Consider the following 9,028-nt stretch of genomic DNA (forward strand, 5'->3'; position numbering starts at 1 on the left):
CCTCAGGAGTCTGAGCTAAGGAGATCTGTCCTGGAATACCAGGTGTGGGGTGCCTGACACCCACCAGCAGGAGGGGTGTCAGGAAGCTGCCGATTTCCAAAAGGGGGCTTGTCACCAGTAGCAGGTGGAGGGCTGCCCGTGACCCAGGAGCTGCTCTCCTAGCCTAGACTACTGCCCAGAACCTCTGACTTTCACATCACTGGAGCTGGAGGGGAGCTTAGCCCCAGGAGCTATTTCTCTTTTCTATAGGAATGGAGTGAACTTGGGGATGGGGAGGGGAGGGGAGGGCTGCACTGCCATGATGAAGCCTCCACTCACCTCTCCAGGAAACCAGACCAAAGACACTTGGCCAGATGGGCAATGGAGTTCAGTTCAGTTCAGTCGCTCAGTTGTGTCCAACTCTTTGCAACCCCATGGACTGCAGCACACCAGACTTCCCTGTCCTTCACCAGCTCCTGGAGCTTGCTCAAATTCATGTCCATCAAGTTGGTGATGCCATCCAACCATCTCATCCTCTGTCGTCCACTTCTCCTGCCTTCAATCTTTCCCAGCATCGGGGTCTTTTCCAATGTGTCAGTTCTTCCCATAAGGTGGCCAAAGTATTGGAGTTTTAGCTTCAGCATCAGTCCTTCCAATGAATATTCAGGACTGATTTGCCTGAGGATTGACTGGTTTGATCTCCTTGCAGTCCAAGAGACTCTCAAGAGTCTGCTCCAACACCATAGTTCAAAAAAGTATCAATCCTTCGGCCCTTAGCTTTCTTTATAGACCAGCTCTCACATCCATACATGACTACTGGAAAAACCATAGCTTTGACTAGATGGACCTTTGTTGACAAAGTAATGTCTCTGCTTTTTAATATGCTGTCTTGGTTGGTCATAGATTTTCTTTCAAGGAGCAAGCGTCTTTTATTTTCATGGCTGCAGTCACCATCTGCAGTGACTTTGGAGCACCCCAAAATAAAGTCTGTCATTGTTTCCCTGTCTATTTGCCATGAAGTGATGGAACCAGAGGCCATGACCTTAGTTTTCTGAATGTTGAGTTTTAAGCAAACTTTTTCACTCTCCTCTTTCACTTTCATCAAGAGGCTCTTTACTTTCTGTCATAAAGGTGGTATTATCTGCATACCTGAGATTATTGATATTCTCCTGGCAATCTTGATTCCAGTTTGTGCTTCATCCAGCCCCACATTTTGAATGATGTACTCTGCATATAAGTTAAATAAGCAGAGTGACAACATACAGCCTTGATGTATTCCTTTCCCAATTTGGAACCAGTTTGTTGTTTCATGTCCAATTCTAACTGTTGCTTCTTGACCTGCATACAGGTTTCTCAGGAGGCAGGTAAGGTGGTCTGGTATTCCCATCTCTTTTAGAATTTTCCACAGTTCATTGTGATCTACACAGTCAAAGGCTTTGGCATAGTCAATAAAGCAGAAATATGTTTTTCTGGAACTCTCTTGCTTTGTTGATGATCCAGCGGATGTTGGCAATTTGATCTCTAGTTCCTCTGCCTTTTCTAAATCCAGCTTGAATACCTGTAAGTTCACGGTTCCTGTACTGTTGAAGCCTGGCTTATGACATTGTACAGGAGGCAGTAGTCAAGACCATCCCCAAGAAAAGAAATGCAAAAAGGCAAAATGGTTGTCTGAGGAGGACTTACAAATAGCTGAGAAAAGAAGAGAAGCTAAAGGCAAAGGAGAAAAGGAAAGATATACCCATCTGAATGCAGAGTTCCAAAGAATAGCAAGGAGAGATAAGAAAGCCTTCCTCAGTGATCAATGCAAAGAAATAGACGAAAACAATAGAATGGGAAAGACTAGAGATCTCTTCAAGAAAACTAGAGATACCAAGGGAACATTTCATGCAAAGCCGGACTCAATAAAGGACAGAAATGGTATGGACATAACAGAAGCAGAAGATATTAAGAAGAGGTGGTAAGAATACACAGAACTATATAAACAAGATCTTCATGACCCATGATGGTGTGATCACTCACCTAGAGCCAGACATCCTGGAATGTGAAGTCAAGTGGGCCTTAGAAAGCATCACTACAAACAAAGCTAGTGGAGGTAATGAAATTCCAGTTATTTCAAATCCTAAAAGATGATGCTGTTAAAGTGCTACACTGAACATACCAGCAAATTTGGAAAACTCAGCAGTGGCCACAGGACTGGAAAAGGTCAGTTTTCATTCCAATCCCAAAGAAAGGGCAATAGAGATCAGAAGTTAAATGAAGTGCCCAGATCTCATGGCTCAGTGGACCAACTCCCAAGGCTGGGCGATCAGCCGGGACCTCCATGGAAAGAGTGTGTTGGGCATAAGGGCGAAGGGCAGGCAATGCCTTCGGGATCTGCAGGCCACCTAGTGGGGTCCTGAAGGCAGGGGGGAACACATCGACCACTGACCAACTCCCCCCCCCCGCCCCCTCCAAGAGCCACATCCAAGTCCTGGTGGGTTTCCCTTTGGCTGGTTTCACCCCTGTGGGGAAGGACAGAGGTCACAGGAGAAAAGGAAAGCAGAAAGAAAATGCAGAGGTAATGGGCTCTGCCTCCTGCCCCGGTGCTTTTCTGGGGCTCAACCTGGGGGTGGGGACAAGGTTCCTTCCCAGGGACCCCAACCCCTGGGTGAAACAGGAGAAGGGACCGTCCCCCCCTAAAGCAGGAGGGGAACTGGGAGGGCAGCAGCGAGGGGCTGTGAGTCAAGCGTATTGTGGATGGAGAGGCACGGCCCCCAGTATCCCAATCCCTCTCAGGTTACAAATGACAGAGAGGGGCTGAGGTTGCTAGCCAGCCGACAGGAGTTGGGAGCCACTCTTGGCCACCTAGTGGGCCCAGAGTCATCACAGGGTCCTTGCCAGGACTTCAGGGAGACTGGAGAGGCGCTGCGTGGGAAGGACTCGGTGCCCATGACTGGTTCTGAAGCCGGACAAGCCACGGCCTCTTCTGGCCCCGGTCGGGTCCTGAGTGACCCGGGGAACCTGCCAGGCCTCGGCTTCAGTTTCAGGAGCGCTGGAGTGGGCCTGTTTGAACAGGGACGGGAGGAGGGCCAGTCGGGCAAAAGGAGAGGAGTCTCCTATCAGGAAGTGTCCGTAAGGGTCCCGGTAAGAGCAAAGGGAACTGCGGAGGAAGAGGCTCCAGGTAACCGGGAGGCCCCCAAGCAGGTAAGCACCGGGGGGCCGCGCCGCGGAGGGACCACCAAGGGGGCGGTTCAGCTGGGACTGGGCTGGACGCCAGGCCCTCGAGGAGGGGGCCGTACCCGGCAGTGGTGGGGACTGAACACGGATCAAGGAAAGAGCGCAGATCCCTAGGAAGGCGACGAGTGGGGACGGAGGCGGGGAGAGTGGGGCGGAACGGCGGGCTCTGCCTCCTGCCCTGGGGCTCGCCCGGGGCTCAACCTGGGGGTGGGGGCGAGGTTCCTTCCCAGGGACCCCACGCCCTGGGTGAAGCCGCAACCCAGCTAGGAGACAGCCCTGCACTCTGTAGTTCACAGAATGCCTGTCCCCCGTGCCAGAGGCCTCTCAGGCCCTCGGCTTTTTGGCACCTAACTGCCCTTTTCTCTAAATAAGAAAACTAAGCAGCTCTCGCCCTGCCTGTTCCCAAAAAGAGACACAACGGCCCGTTTAAGAGAAGACGGGCAGCCGCCCTCGGAATCAGAAAAACGGGGTCCACGCGATACGAGGATCGCAGGCGGACGCTGCTTGGTCGCAGGGACGCAGGTGTGGCCCAAGAAGGGGACTCGGCGCACCCGTGTCCCAGGAGCACTGGACACACGTCCACCCGTCCACAGTACGTTCACGCACGAGACCCACGCACGGGGCCCCCCGCACGGCACGTCGACGCTCGGACACACGTCGATGGTACGTTCACGCACGGGACCGACGCAGGCACGTTAGCGCTCGGGCTCACGCACGGGTTTCGCGTTCGAGGCTCGGGCCGCTGTGCAGACCCGGAAGGTAAGAGTTTGCAGCGGCTCCTGTTAGCTGGTTGAACAGGCAGATGAGGAGTGGACAGCGCGCGTTCTTTTAAGAAAGGGGAGGCGTGGGGAGTGAGTGTGTGTGTGTGACGGTGACGGGCACACGGGTGTGCTTCGTTCGTGTCGTGTTTCACACGAGAAAGTTAAGGACGCGGGGAGCGCAACCGGGCGGTGGGAGGGCTGTGTCTGGAGGTCCCTCAGTGCTGTTTTCTGTAACCACGTAAGTAACCGGCTTTTTCAGAACTTAATTTTCAGTGTAAAAGTCCAATGACCCGTTTTGAATGAAAGTCAGAAGCTGAGCCGCTGCTTCCTCTCGGGGCTACTGAGAGGGATCCTCAGAGTTTGCGCTCACCCGGCGGAGACGCCCGGGCTGAGGCGCGGCTCGGGAGGCAGCTTCTGAACAGGCGAAGAGGGGAGAGGGGGAGGGGGCGGGGCGGGGCGGGGCAGGCCCTGGAGGAGTGAGGGGGAACCTGCGCCTCAGGCTGCCCCTGGCCCCACCGCCACACCTCCCCCCACACACAGCTCCTTCACACGTCTACCCAACCCGGCCCGACCTTCTCCTCTCCCGGCGGGGCGTGTGGACCCTGGACAGCAGAGCTGGGCCCCGCTGCGGGCCGGGCCTGGGTGTGGGTGCGCTCTGTGTACGGCCGCAGACGCAGTCCTGACGCTGGTTTCAGACGCTGAGGCCTTCAACCCTCCGGGCTGGATCGTGTTTGGCGGCGGCTCTCTGGGCGTCGTAGGGCCGCTCTGTGGCCTGAACGCTGGCTGATCACGGGAAGAGGGGGCAGGCCCTGCAACACCACCAAGTTGCCCACACCGTGGCACGTCCAATACGTCCCTCTGAACTCAGCCCTTTAATATGCATCTTAAATATGCGTCAGAGCCCTAATAAACGTAAATCATACTGGGAATGACCTCGCAGCTGCTCGCCTGCCACATCGCAGATTTATGTTTTTTTCAGCGAACTCATCAAAGGACCTACTCTTTATTTATTTCTTAAGTAATTTATTTATTTTTGGTTGTGATAGTTCTTCGTTGCTTGCATGGATTTTTTTCTAGTCGCCAGGAGCGGGGACTGGCTGCTCTCTAGTTGCCGTGTGGTGGCTTCTCTTGTTCCTGAGCGTGGGCTCTGCGCACGCGGGCCTCAGTAGTTGCCGCTTGTGGGCTCAGTAGTTGTGCGCACGGGCTTGGTTGTTCTTGGCTTGTGGGATCTTCACGGAGCAGGGATGGAGCCCGCATCTCCTTCATTGGCAGTCGGATTCTTTACCACTGAGCACCCCCAGAGAAGTCCAGAACCTACAATTTTAATCAAATGCTTTACAATCTTCTGTGGGGCCCAGTCAAATCACTGTCAATCTGCAGGGAGGTCTCTAGTGGCATACCACAGGGCTCTGCCCAGTTGAGTATTCTATAATTCAGAGGAAGGTGTCAAGGCATTGAATACCACATCTATCAATTGCTCAAAGCTTGGCCACACAGGTAGATATAACAAGACGGCAGAATCACCGATACGCATTCCTCAAGGAAAGAGATTCATGCACAATTCAAGTAATTGTAGAACCGTATTTCCAGAAACGTGCGGTTTATTGTGTTTCACCAACCAGCATGACTGGGTTCTCTCCATAAGGAGGATATGACATAAGTAAATCCAAAACTGCCAAGGTGAGTTTAGGGAAAGGGCTCCCCCACCCTGGAAAGTCTAGCTGAAGGCAGGTGCAGCTGTGGGACCTGGGGAAGGGTTAGTGGTCACACAGCTGCCTTCAGGAATCGGGAGTTGGAGAGGATCCCAGGTTGGCTAGGCAGGACTGGAAAGGCAGGCAGGCTTCCCTCAATTTCAGACCAGGTGATTTCCAGGTTTTGGAATTACTTGTTTATTAATAGAAAAGGTCAGGTTGCATCAGCCAAGTAAAATTGTAAAAATTGTTTTAAACTTTATATCCTCAAATCCCCAGAACTCTCTGTTCAAATGAAATCGTATCTGGAAACCTAGCATACAAACCAGATGAAATCAGGACTTTTCTTGAAACAGTAGTGGAGGCCCCCACAATCCACTGCCCTCTGTGTGTCTCCCAAACAGGAGCTTCTATACTTTATTTCTGTAACAGCTAACAAGCCATCGATGGTGGGTCCTGCTATTCTAATAAATTCCTTGAGGGTCTTGTCAGAATGTTTAGACCCAGAAATATATCCAGAATTGAAATCACAAAGCTTGGTCAAACCCTTCAGTGACCACACTCAGTCCTGTCCATCATACTCAGCTGAGGCTATGCTCCCAGAATGCCTCAACATTTGGTTTTGGGCCCAGTGTCTTCGATCTGCTCATTTCTCCTTTTATTCAGTCTAAGGACCATTGTCATGGGATGTCCCAAGATGGCCACCTCATGGCCTTGGGACTTCTGCCTCCTAAGCCACACAGCTGCCGTGAAAGTGAAAGTTGTTCAGTTGTGTCCAATTCTGTGACTCCATGGACTATGCAGTCCATGGAATTCTCTAGGCCAGAATACTGGAGTGGATAGCCTTTCCCTTCTCCAGGGGATCTTCCCAATCCAGAGATCAATCCCAGGTCTCCCGCATTACGGGCGGATTCTTCGCCAGCTGAGCTAAAAGGGAAGCCCAGCTACAGCTGCCGTGATCTGCAGGAAAACCAGGTTCTGTGGAAGTTAATTCACTCCTGTGTCTCAGTGAGAAGGCTTCTTCTCCTCGATCTCTTGATAGAGAAGCCTCACCTGATAGACACTGGCTTTACCTTCCTCCTCTGAGAGCAGGATGGCCCCTAAATGCATTTTCCAGTCTGCACTGCAGCCAGGTCTGACCCTTAGTGGGGATACCCTCCTTCTTCCCATCTTTCTGAGAGCGGGGGTGTGGATGTGTTGACTTCCATCTCTGGCCACAAAGACAGGAGCAAACTCTACAGGATGGAGGAGGAGGAGGGGGCTCTGACCAGTCAAAGCCTCGGTGGACAACCTGCCCATGGGAGAGAGAAGGAAACACTGTCTATTTAAGCCATTGTCACAGGAAGGCTCTTATTATAGTAGTCAACATTTTCCTCTTAAATCTGTGGACTTATTTTTGGGAGGACACCAGTCTTCACCTGATTGCTTTCTGATCTGATGTTCTATGAATGGATCATAGATGGAGCAGATGTTTCTGAGTGACCAAAAGTCAGTTCTGACTTTTGCTTATGGACATAATGGAAAAACAGAATTGGATTTACCCTGCCACCTGACATAGCTAGAAAACCAGACAAAACACAGGACATTGGAACACGGGCAACACAGAATGATACTTGGGAGAAGGGACCTTTTAGTGAGTGAGGGCTGCCATCACAGAGGACCACAGATGGGGCCTAAACACCAGAAGTTTAATTTCCTGCAACTCTGGAGGCTGAAGGTCTGATATCAAGATGTCACAGCAGGGCTGGTTCCTCCTGAGGCCTCTCTCCTTGGTTGTGTAGACCACTATCCCCTCCTTGTGTCCTCGAGTGGCTCCCTCACGGTGCCTATGTCTCGATCTCTTCTTGGGAGGACACCAGTCCTGTTGGATTAGAGCCTACCCATATGACCTCATTTACCTCTTTATAGAGATACTACCTACAAAGGTCCATCTCATCAAAGCTATAGTTTCTCCAGTAATCATGTATGGATGTGAGAGTTGGACCATAAAGAAAGCTGAGTACTGAAGAACTGATGCTTTTGAACTGTGGTGTTGGAGAAGACTCTTGAGAATCCCTTGGACTGCAAGGAGATCAAACCAGTCAATCCTCAAGGAAATCAGTCGTGAGTATTCATTGGAAGGACTAATGGCTGAAGCTGAAACTCCAGTACTTTGGCCACCTGGTGCAAAGAACTGACTCATTGATAAAGACCCTGATGCTGGGAAAGATTAAAGGCAAGAGGAGAAGGGGATGACAGAGGATGAGATGGTTGAATGGCATCACTGACTCAATGGACATGAGTGCTCCAGTAGTTGGTGATGGACAGGGAAGCCTGGTGTGCTTCAGTCCATGGAGTTGCAGAGAGTTGGACACAACTCAGTGACTGACTGACTAACCTCTTTACAGACCCTGCATCAAACACAGTCACATTGCTGCAGCTGCATTGCACAGTTTTCTTGTGTGTGTTTTGTGTTTATTAAGTTAAAAATATTTTGTAAATTTGCCTCTTTTTGAGCTGTACATTTTTTTGAAGTGTATTATTTAATTTCTGAATATTTAGTATTTTCCCAGGTATTCTTTCCATTACTGATAGCTAATTTAATTCCACTGTGTTCAGAGAACATACTTTACACAATTTCAGCCCTCTTATGTTTATTCATTGAAGCTGATCTTATGGTAAAAAATGTTCTGTGTAAATGTGCTGTGTGCCCTTGAAGAGAAATGTGTGTCCTCTCCTGGGGGTTGGAGTGACCTCTAAATGTCCGTTAGATCAAACTGATTGACAGTGTTATTTAAATCTTCTTAGCTTTATAGATTTTTGTTGTATCAATTACTGAGAGAACCTTGGTGTTTCCAGTCACAGTGGTGGGTTTATTCTTTTAACGTCTATGGTATCTGCAGATCTCTCTTAAGTTTTATCAGTTTTTTCATCAGGTATTTTACTTAGTTGTTAGGTGCAAACACACATGGTTGATAGATTCTCCTGGCAAATCGGCCCCATTATCATTCAGAAATGACCCCTTTATCCGTATACAGTTCCTTGTTCTGAATTGACTTTGTCTTGGTTATGCTCCTTCCTGGTGGCTCAGAGGATAATGAATCAGCCTGCAATGCAGGAGACCTGGGTTCTATCTCTGGGATGGGAAGATCCCTGAAGGAGGAAATGGTAACCTACAGCAGTATCCTTGCCTGGAGAATTCCATGGACAGAGGAGCCTGGTGAGCTACAGTCAGGGGGTTACAAAGAGCTGGACACGACTGAGCGACTAACCCCTTTGGTTATGCTGCCATTTTAGTTTTTGTCTCATTCATGTTTTCAGGAGATATATTTTTCCATCCTTTTACTCTGTCTTCATATTTAAAGTAGTGTTTTAGTAGACAGTGTGTAACAGTATCTTCTA

The sequence above is a fragment of the Muntiacus reevesi genome, chromosome 3 (genome assembly GCF_963930625.1).
Source record: "Muntiacus reevesi chromosome 3, mMunRee1.1, whole genome shotgun sequence".
In the NCBI taxonomy this organism is placed as follows: Eukaryota; Metazoa; Chordata; class Mammalia; order Artiodactyla; family Cervidae; genus Muntiacus; species Muntiacus reevesi.